General features: G+C 38.4%; 1 long non-coding RNA gene across 1 annotated transcript in view; it reads left to right on the forward strand.

The window, feature by feature from the left end:
* The window catches only part of LOC140850628 (uncharacterized), a 35953-nt gene extending 22959 nt beyond the window's left edge, over positions 1 to 12994 (forward strand). The window contains exons 2-3 of the long non-coding RNA XR_012133577.1: positions 11703 to 11742; positions 12890 to 12994. This is a non-coding gene — a long non-coding RNA (uncharacterized lncRNA). The remainder of the gene's footprint in view (positions 1 to 11702; positions 11743 to 12889) is intronic.
* The last annotated feature ends 287 nt before the right edge of the window (positions 12995 to 13281 follow it).

The following is a 13281-nucleotide window of genomic DNA, read 5'->3' on the forward strand; positions in this document are numbered from 1 at the left end:
GAAATGTTCCAAATATGAGATGTTATTTTGTTTATTTTTTGAATACCTGAAACTAATCCCTTAAAGGAACAGGCTTTTTGATTGAGGTGTGGAAGTGTACAAAAGTAAAGAAGTGCAGGGACACAGTAAAGGGCAGGTATGCTCGGACTGCATGGTGGCAACTCTGAGGGTATCGCAAAAACCCTGGGGAGTTTGAATAAGCGAGTGGGACAACCACAGAGAGTGACATGGGAGCAGGGCAAGGACAGTAACTCAAAGAGCAATCTTATACATTCCAGGTGAAAAACATGCAGGGATATCTCATGCAGCAGCCACACAATGGGCACTATGACATTGTTCAGAGATGCCCATGCAAGGTAGGCATGATCAGAGGACAGAGAGCTCACTGACTGTGTCATTCAAGTTGCTAGCCTTTCACGATTGCCTAATACAAACCAGCAAATACTCATCCCCCAAAACTATCAAGTGCTCACTTTGTGCACAGTGCTTGTGAGTGACATCAAATGGGCTGGGAAACCCATTTCAGTTTTCTGTATGGGACAGCTCTTCATACGCTACAGGAAACGGAAGCGGGTTGTCAGGAGACTTGTAGATGCACTAAAGGTAGAGCTCAAAGTTCGCCTAGTTGCTTGTACCTTGAACTCAGTATGTTTGAAATTCAGTTTAAAAAAATTGCAAAGAAAAATCCCCAGAAATAAGGGTTTGACTCTAAGTGGAAAGCATTCCTAAGAATTCCAAGAAAACCGAATTCAGTCTCCACACTTTGAGAATATTTGTCTTTGTTAGAATAGCCAATATACACATTGAAGAGCTGGAAGCTGATCATTCTGATTTGGGGACTCCTAGTATGAGGGACCTTAACTCTGAGTGAAAACAAACAAGACAGAAGAAGCCTTGACAGAAGAGTATTTTGTTCGTGACTTCTGGTCCCAAACATGACAGATTAAGGAGGCTCACCGCCCTTTCTTTTCAAAGACCAGGCTGTTTGGAGGTATTATCGCATTATTAGGAAGGCACCTCTTTCCTGCACTGCCAATTCATGCTTGGGAATCTCAGTTTCACAAATGAAATAGACAGCTTGTAAGAGCTTGGTTCCCCTTGTGTGTGCTGTCCCGTGAGAACCCACATGGACGTGGCAGGTAGTGGCCAATGAGGGCAGCAAAGAACAGCATCCCTGTAGCACGATCCCAAGGATCTCTGGCAGAAGCAATTAAGGCCCAATAGGTGCACAACAGCAGAAAAACGGGAGAATTTCATGTGTCACGCAGAGAGGAGAGCTCTGAGAGATCCAAAAGAGAGAAGGAATTGTCAGTAACAGCCTGTCATCAGGTAAAAGAAATGCCAAATAGAGTCTGGAAGCTAATGGGAACAGTGTGATGGATAAGAACTCAAATAGAAACTGCTTGTGGGTGTGAGTGAGGGGCACATTGTGGCATAAATGTGACAATTCTGTCTGCTTGGGTTCCCACCTTTTTCAAAACTCAAGAGAGTTTTGTATTTTGGGATTTTAAACCCCTGTTTCTTAGTTTACTATTTTATACTTTTCATAGCATTAATAATAATAAAAAACTATAATAAAGCCAGCAGATAATAATCATAAAATAATAACTCTAACTGATATATATTGAGTATTTTTTGCATATGCCAAGCAATATCCTATTTTAAACACATTACTTCATGTTATAGAATAAAGGCAATTGTGCATTTAGTTATTTTTTTTGTTGTATTAAGGGTAAGCATTGAAAGCTCAGCAATGGGTATTGTTAGTTAACTATTCAGCGTTCATTGTCCCTTCTTCCTTCTTAAGGGAACCCTATTTTTTCCCTGTTTTTAATTTTCTTTATTTATTTTGGCTTATCCATCCTTGTCCATGTGAGTAGCCTGTATCAATTTCCCTTCAGCTCCAGAAGTGAATGCTGATTCATTTTGTGTGGAATAACTATATCCACTTGCTCAAATTCTGATTGGTTCACGTTTTGACATAACACACAATTCCAGCTACTGTGAATGAAGGGAAGGTTTCTGGGGATTTCTTTAAAAGTTCCACCTAACTCTTTCAGGAGGGCTCTTAGAAGTAACCCCTTTGAAAATGATGCAGTCTGGTTTTGAGGAGTTGGGTTTCAATCCCAGAGCTGTCCAACTGCTACAAAGCCCAGGCTCTCTCCACTGTAACACTCAATTGCATCATGATTTATATTACCTTATGTGGTAGTCAGATTAATGCTCTCCATCCTCCAAAGATATGTACATCCTAATCCCCAGAATTGGGGAATATGTTAGCTGATGTGGCATAAGGTATATGTTACCTTATTTGCAGATGTGACTGAGCTAAAGACTGAGTTGAGAACATTATCCTAGAATATTCAGGTGGACCCAACAAGGGTCTTTATAAGAAGGACGCAGCAGAGGCTTGTAAAGGAAGGAGACGTAATCATGGACACAGATCCAACTGATGATCCATGAGCCAAGGAATGCTGTCATCATCTAGAAGCTGTAGAAGGTTCTGCCAGGAACAGATCCTCCCCGAGAGCCTCTATAAGCAACTCAGCTGTGCTGACACCTTGGTTTTTAACCACATTTACAGCCCATCTTGCATTTCTGACCTTCTGAATGGTAAACTAATAAGTTTGTGTTGTTTTTTAAGCCGTAAAGCTTGTAGGAATAGGAAATAGGAATAGGAATTGGAGAGGGGAGATTTGAGCAACAGGAAACTAATACATCACATAAACATAGTCTAATATTTGTAAGTACCAGAAACATCAAATTTTCCAAGAAACATGAAGTAAAATGTAAATGAAATTTAACTAATAATTCTGCATGTTCTACCACTATAAAAACCTTGTAAGTTTTTCATCAAGAGAAAACAGATATGGCTTCTATTGTAGTTGGGTAATTAGAGTTCATTGATGTTAGTAATGCAATCTGTAAGCCTTCTATAGTTTTGCTAAGTGTTTATGACTGTCTGCTTATCTTCATTTTGGCTTAAATATACTATGATGCCCCAAATGATAGTCCCTTGCAAATCTTGGAAAAGATATGCCATCTTGATGGTTTACTTCTTAGGCTAGTTCAGTCTCCTTTGTTTTCAAGTATCAACAGAAGAGAGCTTCCTGAAGAATTCAAGCATTTCGCAAAATAGTAGCACAAGTTATTCACCACAAGTAATTTTTTTCCCCCCTGTGGAAATTCTTTTGCTCTTTCAAAAGAAAGTATCTTGGCTAAGCTTTGTGCAACAAATTTTGGAACAATTTTGGAATTGTTTTCCTGGAGTTGGTTACTAAGAGTTGTGTCTAGTAACTGTGGATATTGATGTGACTATTGAAAAGACTGTAAGTGTACCATGCATGATCTGTTAAGGCACCCACTTTTCTTTGGAAATGGGAATAACTGAAAGTCTGCACATATCATGGATATTGAGTTTTGCAGGACCAAAAAAGGAAAAGAAATATCTTCATTTCAGTGGAAATCCTTCCTTGAAGCCCTCTACTCCATGTAGAGCCACAAGGATAGCCTGGAGGAGACATTTAATTCCAACCCAAGAATCACTGCACAATATTGTGTCTGATGCAGGTTCAGTATTAATCCTCAGGTTTATGGAACTTGTTATCTGGTGTCTCACAGGAAGATAATGGCCACTAGGAATTGACAGATTTTTTACACCACACTTCTCACTTCTCCATCTATCAGAGAAATCAGCCTTGAATAAACAGTCCTAGGAAGATTTCTCACACCTCTCTGTAATGGTGGTAGTTAAGAACATGGAACCTTTTTGGGCCCCAGTCCTGCCTCCCTTACTATCTATCTGTATAAGTTTAGTCAATACAATTTATTTTCTCTAGATTTCAATTCCCTATTTTGTAAAATGAGGCTGAAAGCAGTACCTCACTGGATTGATGTCAGCATGAGATAATCTATTAGAATCTGGTATATATTAAATAGTCAGTAAACATTTGTGGCTGTTATTTTCTTTACCCAGATTTAGCTGAGAATTTACATGTCAAACAAAAATGCATTGTGGCTATTGCATGGCCTATGTTTACTATTTTATTAAACAGCAAGACTTAGTCCCTGTTAAATACTGTGGGACTGGATTAAGGTAAGTGTCTATTAATCTAATTGAGATCGTGGGGCCCTTTCATCATGCCATGCTGCCTTCCTCTTTCAAACTCATTTGAACCTCAAGGTGAAAGATGCAGTAATTCTTTTGGGGTTGCTAAAATGATGAAGTGGGGATACCTATTATTTCTATATCTACTTGAAAAATACATAGTTCATAAGATCTCTAACAGTGAGGTCCCCCTCTCCCTGCTGCGCTTAGCAGTTGCCATGAGCGAGTACAGGAAGGAATATGATACAAGCTAAGGAAACACTGCCAAAGAGTCTTAGAGTGCTGACGCTCGTTTGGGCTTCCTTAGCGTACCATACAGAAACATGTAAGAAGTAAATTATAATTAACCAGGAAGTTGTTACTTTTCACTAAGTTCTGTCCTGAAGACACTTAGGATTCTCTCTGTTCATAATTGTCCAAGAACTACAGATGTATAAAGAATGCCCTGCTACAACAGAATGCCCTTAGGAGTGTAAGAGGAAAAAGAGACAGTTTGGAGATAATGTAAAAGAGCAGATAGAATGATAGAATGCCAGGAGAGTGTTGTTATGCCTTCCTAGAGAATAAACATGTCATATAGTGTGCATGAGTGTAAGAAGGCCACATAGGGTCACTGAAGGTACCTCCTTAGAGGTACAAACTTAAACAGGGAGAGCAGATCAACTTTGAGTATCTAAAGATAGCTTCTCTCTGAAGAATGCAGTTGTAAGAACCCCTGTGCACAATGCGTTTGTTCCTCTTGTTAGGATTGTCCATTGCCAAGCAAGGATAATATAATCAGAGCTGTTTTGTGTGGTTCGAAAGGGAGAAAGGAGGCTTCTGGATCCGGAGTTGAGGCCCCATGGCCGGCATGCTCGGGAACAGAAGCAGCTGTGAGAGAGATCACGATGGGGCAAGAATGGAGAATATTGCCTGCTGTCACTTTCCGGCCCCCACTTATAGGCCAGAACCTACCAAGTCTTCAGAAATTCCCTCTGAGGTCCCCACAGGAGACCCTGGTCATTACCTAAGTTAAAAGTTTCATACTGTTTCTGAGAAATATGTAAGTCTCGTCCAGATTCCATTTTATTCAGTTACTTGCACCTCCTCTGAGGTTTCTGGAAGAAATAATGCGCCCCTGGAACACATCTGATGACTGGCGGCAATGTGCCCTCACATTTTTGGACTCTCAGAATAACAAGAAGTCTTTGGAACTATGGAGAGGGAATTTGTCCCAGACTTTGTGCTTTTTCTGGCTATAGAACTGAAGGCTTGAGACAGTTATTTAATCTCCAGTATTTCAGCCAAATCAATAGGCCCATGGTTTTGATAAAAATATATTAAAATACATAAAAAACTAAAAACAATTATTTTTGGAAAATGTGTTGAAATAAACCTTTTTTTTTCCTTAACCATTTCTGGTGCCTTTAAGTGAAAAACTAATGGGATGAGTGTTATTTGATAAATCTTGGTTGACTTACCAGAAATAAGGAAATAAATACCCCAATGATGGAGTCATCCATTCTTTAGAAAAAAGAATGATTTCCCCATTTTTAAATATAAAATTGACACAATAACTAATCAAATTGTAATTAAAAGTAGGTATTTTATGTTCACCATGTGACTTTTGGATTATAATTTAAGAGTTGTAAGAATTACACAAATATATATACAGTACTGTAATGAGAGCCATTGCACTATCACTATCTTGTTTATGTGAACAGGTTTTCTTATGCTCATATCTATAATCTGTAAGAATAGGTTTGATGCTGAATTCTATGTTATTCAAGCAAAAACAATATCCATTCAGGGATACATGGACTACCTGAAAATAAAAAACCTGGTTTCCTTGTTAAAGTGCTTCTTTTCAAAAAATCATATTTTTATCTTTGAAAATTATTTATCAAAATGTTTAATATATTTGTGTTATTTTAATCAATTATATAGTAATAGCAATTGTGATGAGGGCTCAATCCAGATTAATTTAAAAAAATACTTAGAAACTTGTGGTCACAAAATTTTTTTCATTATATTTTGATTTATGTACATATATCAGTCCCAGAGAAGTATGACAGGGTGGTCAGGAAAACAAGTTCAAGCATAACAATGTAATACATTCGGCAAACGTCCTCTGGAAGGAGTTGTGATGGGACCCAAGGAGTAAGGGGTCATGTAAAAATGTCCAACTTTCAAAGAAGCCCTTGCTCGTGTATTTTAAAAGAATAGTGGTGGGTACCAAGTGGCTGTGATAAATTTCACTGAATATGGTAAAAGAATGATGAAACAGGTGTTGTCCTAACATAACTAATTACATCCTTTGCAACTGTTTAAATACATGATAAAAATTTTAATTAGCAAACTAAAAATATGCAGAGGGTACCTAACTTAAAAATTTAGGGTTACATGAAAGAGAACAAAATATGTTGGTTTAGAGCACCTAAACACATCTTGCCATGCTAAGCAATTGTAAAGCCATTCCTCCCAGTTTTAGGGACCATCTACTCAAGCCAAGAACAAGTGGACACTAGAGCTGAGAAGGAATTTTCTCTGAAAACAGTTGTCTGCATGCAGAGTTGCCCACCTTTCTCCCACAGGTGAGGAATGGGAGGGTTTCTTTCCTCACCTCCAGCAAATTCAGAGTACAGCTCAGTAAGCCGAATACGGAGACTCAAGATCTAACGTCTGAACCTATCGAGGCAATATTTAAAAGTGTGAGGCTCTACCTGGAACTGTTCTACTTGGTAACTGAACCAGGTGGGAAGGCTGAGTTGGGTATGAGCCACATTTACGAGGACAATGGCCCATGTTTTCTGGGCACTTGATGTGAACTTTGGTTTTTGTCTAGTCCCACCACAATGATAGATCCCAAAGGCCAAGGATTTCTGCCTTTTCGTGCTTCATTCTTGTATCCCTGGCACTTGGAGCAGGACTTTGAGGAGAGTGGATGCTCAATAAATATGATGAATGAATTATTGGAATCTTAGCACTTACTAAGTATCAGTGTACCTCTTCAGCCCACTCTTTGGGGACACCGTATCAACCCCAGATCTTCCCAGGCAGCTCCTGTTGGATGTCCCTGAGTCTCTACGGGTGAAATTTCCTCCAGGCAGGAATCACGGAGCTGTGATCTTCAGCCCTGGTCTTTTGGCCTGTGGTCCATAGGCCGCCGACGTCCTGCTAGCTCCCCCCATCGGAATTCCGGCAGCCCCTGAGCCCAAGCTCCCACTGCACAGGTGCTACTCAGTTCTGAAGAGAAAGAGGTATTTGGTTTAAAATTAAGGAGGGCAACACCTCCCTCAACCGTATTTTTTACAAGAGAATTTGGGTAAAATAACAATTATGGTGATTTTTGCTACTTTTTAAAGGGAGGGATTGAACTAATTTATTAAAGGATAATCAAAATAACACGTAGTTGGTGAATATGTGTAATTGGAAAAATCTATAGTTGGGAACAAACATGGCTTCAGGAAAGATAATTAGGGGAGCACGAGCAGTTCCAGATACGTCGATGGTCTAACAAAGTGTAGCGTGTGTACCAAGTTTCTATAAACACCTCAACACTGTGTGTTTCCTGCCTTTTCATTTTTTAATGTCTATTGTGTGTTTGTGCAATAGGTATGTGTTGAGTTCCTACAGTGTGGGAGGGGTAGAGCACCTTTGCTATGGGTGTGGCCGGAAGGTCAGATGGCCAAATCCAACCCCTGATCCCGTTTCTGATGGGATCCATTACAACCTAGAGCAACCTGGGGCAAGCTATCTCAATTCTCTAGGACTCACTTTTTCTTTCTATAAAATCAGGATGATAATAACACCTGCATAATGAGGTCATTGTGAGGACTAAGTGATACAATACACACAATGGACTTAGAGTAGTGTTGAGTCATACTCATAGTCTGACAGAGCTCCGAGAGGAGGAGGTTCCCCTCCTGGGGCAAGTTCGCTGTGAATTTGATGAGACCAAAGTAAGACAAGGGCGAGAGGTTGGGAATGAAGGGACTTATTCTCAGGGCTCAGTCTTTCCTCGCTCTGAAACCCAGGTGCTTGGCTTTCCCCCTGCTTGATCAGCAACACGACCAACTGGACAGAACTCTGTGGGCGGGTCCAGCAACTGGCAAGCTCCTGACCAATTATGTATCAGGAAAGGAAGGGCGGAGAGAAAGGGTGATTCCTCCTACCCCCACCATGGACTGGCAAGCCTGTGATGACCAGTGGCTCTGCTGCTGGTAAACATCCCATAAATGTGCAAACATGCTGTTATTATATACACAATAGGTGCTTTTAAGGCCAGGCAGGAAACGTGGTCAGAAAGTTCCATTTTCCATACACCTGATTAGAATGTTAGTTGGACACACATTTCTAACATTATGCTATTACCAACAACTGTATTTCAACTTGGAGGCTGACACTTAGAGATGTAGAATTTTGCATGGTCTTCACAGCATGATGATTTAAAAAACAGTATTCTTTGTTTCAAAATTAATTTTATTATTTTGAAATGTTAATTCAAAAACGCTTAGGTTTTAAAATATTATTTAGCTTTAATGTGTTTGAGGCTAAAATATATGCATGTTACAAAAATCCCTAAGTATTTAAATCTAGAAGTTTGCCCAAAAGAGCAATGTTTAGCACATTTTAATTGGGTGAAAAACATTGACAGTAATGTGATTATATGATAAATATTATAAGTACATATGTTTGATGATTTATTTATTTATTTATTTATTTATTTATTTATTTATTTAAAGTAATTAAATATTTTATTTCATGAAGATTAGCTAATTTTATCCAAGGCAGTTGTACTTACTTTCTTTACTTTCTTGACTTAAAGAGGATTTTAGTACATTTGTACATCATACAAGGCCATAAGAACATTGCATTGTGAAATTGAGACTTTTTCTGGAATGAGGATTAGCTCTTCTGGTAGCAGCTCATATATCAATGGTAGAAATTCTGCTAAAAGAAGTTTCAAGGTCCCAGAGAGTGCATCTGGGGAATTGACTGATTTGGTGTAAAGAGGAGGGTGGAGAGGAAAGTAGATGATAAAAAAAATTGCTACAGAAGTGAGGCATCTATATTATAAATTCAGAAACCAAACATCTGATTTGTCTGCCCAACTTTTTACTTGGTTTTCTGTGTTCAAACCAGTAGCTCTTCCTGTCTCTCAGTAAATACAGCTTCTGTTCCCTCATATGCCCCTCCAGCTGCTTCCTGTCATTTGTCCTTTTAGAGTTCTCTATAGGACAGCCAGTGCTGATGAATATGTCTAATAGTTTTCCCAGAAAATGCAAAAGAGTTATGTTCTTTCTGTTAAGATTCAGAAACCTAACAGATGCCCCACAAAACCAAGAAAGAGACTTGGAGAGAACTGTAAAGCTAGAATTGCCATAACACAGGCAAGTTGGACTGTTGAGCTGAATTTCATGTTGTACTTGCCTTGAAAGCATTGCTTTCCCAAACCTTTCATTTGTTGTGAAGTTATCTAGAAGTTTTAATTTCATAAGTTTTCCTTCTGTACCTATTTTTGTGACAAATTTACTGTGCTCCTTCACCAGTCTTTCCTTAGTTTTCTGGTTGCAGTTTTCATTATTTAAAAAGCAGGCAGCCTTCTAAATCTGCTGCTTGCAGTTGATTCTGTATTTCCCTAGGCAGTGACTTAGAATCTCCTTCCCAAAAGGATTCTGGGCTTTGCATCCAGGGCAGATCAGCTAAGCTCAGACCAACACAATGACACCCATCATGGAAAGGGCCAATCAAAGCACTGTGCAAGATCCCTCAAATGGAAATTAGGTAGCCTTAGAAAAATAATAAAGCATTCAGTTAACCCCTCCCTCTCTCTTCCTTCTATACCCAGACATCACACACACATGCACATGCACATACCTACACACACGTATCCAAAATGTATTTTTGTTTCCATTACTACAGTTTAAAAGAAATGCTGTGTCAGTGTTTTGATGCATGCAGGGACTGAATGTAAACAACACGGTACAACTCTAGAAACTGCCATCATAAAATATTTTAAGAGGCAGAATAGAGTAAAATAAAATAAAAATGTCTTTTTATGTGATATCTCAGAGTAATTCAGGATTTATGGTACCTTAACCTTTAGAATCCAAAATATTAAGCTATGTTTCTTAGAGATAATAACTCGGTTGTCCCTCACTTATGTGTCTTAGATAAAAGCCTACTGCCACAGAATCCATGAATGCTCAAATACCCTTGCGGGCCTTTAGTAGTAAATCTTATGGAATAGCTTATGGCCAATGTAATGGCCCACAGTAGCCTGCGAATATCATGAATTCTAATAATACTTACATCAGTAGAAACATGAAGTAATGTCTCCATTGTAATTAAATGATGTATTTAGAGCAGTGGACTAAATGGTCCCCTAGTGTGTTGGTGATATATTCTAATAGTCTTCTCTTTACAGCCCCACACGGTAATATTCATGCTTTATTCTGGAGGGCTTTGCTTCTGACTGAACATTTGAATTGCAACATTAAGTGGTAAAGTGGATTACAGTGAGACCCCATGAATATGGATCCTGATCAAGAAACTAAGTGCTTAAAAAAATAAAATGTTACTATTTAAATAGAGTGATTACAAAAACATTTTTATATGGAGGAATGTTGCCTGCTGTAGTCCCCCCCCCTCATTCCTTATTCTACATCCCAGAAGCAGAACATATTGCCACAATTAAAAATTTAGTAGGGTGAAACATCAGAAGTTAAAACCCTGTAATTTCTACTACGCTTATTGAATTTAATCTGGGCTGCTTGAGGCACAAATTAGTTTTGATAATAATTACATTATTCCATTTTTAAAACATGTTCATGCCAAAGATTGTAGCCAATGTATATGTTGGAAAAGGATATTTGCTACCAAGGCTGAAAGAAAATTATCTTGAAGTTGATTAGTTAAAAGTGTCACATTTTGAATTTTCATTCTTTATTTTTCCTTTGAATCAGTCAGCAGCGCACTAGCTTAAGGCATTAAGAGCCTAGGGCAAAGCTGAGGGCGCTTCAGTCTGTGCAGTTTAAGTGGTTAAGAATAAGTCAAGGGATGGTCTATTGTTGTATTTGGTAATCGAATTAGGCAGTATGTCAGTATATCATATAAAATTATACAAGGAAAAAGTTTATTACATGTATTTGATGAAATTAAATATTTGTAAGATATTTCCCATTATTTATTGAATATTATACTTCTTATAGATATTAAAGACATTGTCTGCAAAAAGAGATTCTCCACACCATTGATAATTCTTACACTGTATTTCTTCAGTGAATGTGGGTTTCTAATGATGTAGCACTAAGTATATGTAGAGTTGCCCTTTCTGCTTGACTGAGGTAACATTGACATGTGTTAGCATGCGGGGGTGTGTGTATGTGTGTGTGTTTGTGTATTATGTATTTGAGCATACATTTATTTAGGGCATTATGGATTTTAATTCACTGAGCACTTCCAAAAGCTCCACGACATGTCAATTAAATTATATGTGTGACGGCATTTGTTGCTCAATTGTTTTATGTTCAAAGGCATCCTTTGCTGTGTATTAGAAACTGGCATCTTTTTCACACATCCGGGAGCTTAAACAGTATGCTATTATTTTCAGCACAGAAATTTGCTCCGGTGGAGATAATTGGCGGCTTGGGGTAAGTTTACATTACATTTATTTCATATTGCATTAAAAAAATCAACATTTCTGTTATACTCTCAAAGTTTTGGAAAAAGTCATCCATTTAGGTTGTGGTGAAAACCTTACTGCTCTAGAAGAATAGAAAATCAAATACATGAGAACATGGAGACACTAGTCAAATACAGCACTCTAGCTAAGTGAAGAGCTCATTATTTGACCAGTTGAGATGCCGCTTTGGTTGGCCAGCTAATTCTTTGAGCACCACCCTTGGAAATCATGCTAATGAGCCTCTTCACTTCATCAAGTAGGATGGTGGACCTTTTTGTCTGCATCATTAAGGCCCCAAATTGCCCCATTAGCAAGGCCTCAAATTGCCCCTCAGGGTCAATATTTAATGCAGGTGAGCTTAGGTTAACTACCCCCAGAACCCTCTGGACAACAAACAACATGGAGTACCTGTTACAGGGAAATACATTTTCTCCCCAAGTTTCCTATGTGAAACATGATTTTCCATATCAGAATTGTGTTTTAAAGACATTAGGTTTATTTTACATTGCTGATTCCAAAAGAGTGAGTTTTGAAATGGAAGCCAAAAATTCTTCCATCAGGCACTAATATCACTGTTTTATAAGCATTAATTTTTCCATCGGTAAAATGGGGATAATTACAGTCCCACCACCACCACCTTCTGAGGATGATGCCTTTAAAGAAAGATTGAAGAACCCATAGGAAATAGAGTAATATCAACACTTAGAAAGTTCTTAAAGAATTTTTTTCCTGTAAGACTTTGGCAATTTAATGGTATACTTATGAATTATGGAATTAAAAATGCAAGAAAAGTTAGTACGGTAAGTGGTAATCAGAATGTGTGCAAAATTAAAATTCAGAATAGGATTCTGTGCTATTAACACTGAGATAATTTGTAGGACCAGAATATTGCACAAATTTAAAAACATCCATGTAAAATTTCTCTCATTCAGCAAAATTTGAAGAGGAAAAAGCAAAATGATTCTTCCTGTATGTCTATTATCCATTTGGCTTCCTGAAACCTGATTAATACTCTATGACTGGTAGTTATCTCTGGAGATGCTCAGTGTTTGGGGGGAAATAGCAATTATCCCCTTGAGCATGCTCAGCAGCGCCTATTGGTGGTTTCTGTACAGGAAATCTTTCATATGTAGCAACTGAAAGATGACAGTCATGGTTACAGTTTCCAGCAAGTATGTGAAACAGAAGCCTCAAGATTATATTCCACATCTGAGTAGAGGTAAGGTGTATGTCCCCTGTGTTAAGGTTAATTTCCATGCATTTAGGGCTCCTGAAATCCTCATCACCTCTGTGCTGGTAACTGCAAAGTCAGTTTCGCTCCTGAATGGGGCCCCAATTAAGAAATGCTTGCTGGTGTCCTTCCAGCAATATCTTGTGAGTTTGAACAATTTTAGTGAAATAAATGTAACAAGGAGAAATGAATTCTCTTTAGCCTCTATTCAGCCAAAATTAGCCTCCTTGGATTCTGGCTCACAAAAGCACCACGGGCCTCTAGCTGTGCTCTGTA

Source organism: Manis javanica, chromosome 7 (assembly GCF_040802235.1).
Source record: "Manis javanica isolate MJ-LG chromosome 7, MJ_LKY, whole genome shotgun sequence".
Lineage (NCBI taxonomy): Eukaryota > Metazoa > Chordata > Mammalia > Pholidota > Manidae > Manis > Manis javanica.